Below are 280 nucleotides of genomic sequence, written 5' to 3' on the forward strand. Positions count from 1 at the left end.
AGGAAACATGGATGGCATCACCTCCTAGCTCCACCAAGACCTGAGCACGTTGACTTCATGGGGCAATCCTGTGTTCCTTATCTTTTACCTCAGGTGCCCTCGGGCAAGGCAGCAACACCAATCCAGTGCACTGGAGACACAGTGGGGTGCCATCAACACTCAGCCAATCTTGTGGGGCCATTTCCTCTGGATGTCGACCATGGCCCATGCTGGAAATGCAATGCGACCCTGTGAAAACAGCACAGAGCATATGCCATGATTAAAGTGGGACCCCTGCAAA

At 52.9% G+C, this 280-nt stretch overlaps 1 long non-coding RNA gene across 1 annotated transcript in view; it reads right to left on the reverse strand.

The window, feature by feature from the left end:
* Positions 1–85: 85 nt before the first annotated feature.
* LOC116102315 overlaps positions 86–280 on the reverse strand; it is an 11,066-nt gene continuing 10,871 nt past the window's right edge. The window contains exon 5 of the long non-coding RNA XR_004123072.1: positions 86–209. This is a non-coding gene — a long non-coding RNA (uncharacterized LOC116102315). The remainder of the gene's footprint in view (positions 210–280) is intronic.

Source organism: Mastomys coucha, unplaced genomic scaffold, assembly GCF_008632895.1.
Source record: "Mastomys coucha isolate ucsf_1 unplaced genomic scaffold, UCSF_Mcou_1 pScaffold21, whole genome shotgun sequence".
NCBI lineage: Eukaryota > Metazoa > Chordata > Mammalia > Rodentia > Muridae > Mastomys > Mastomys coucha.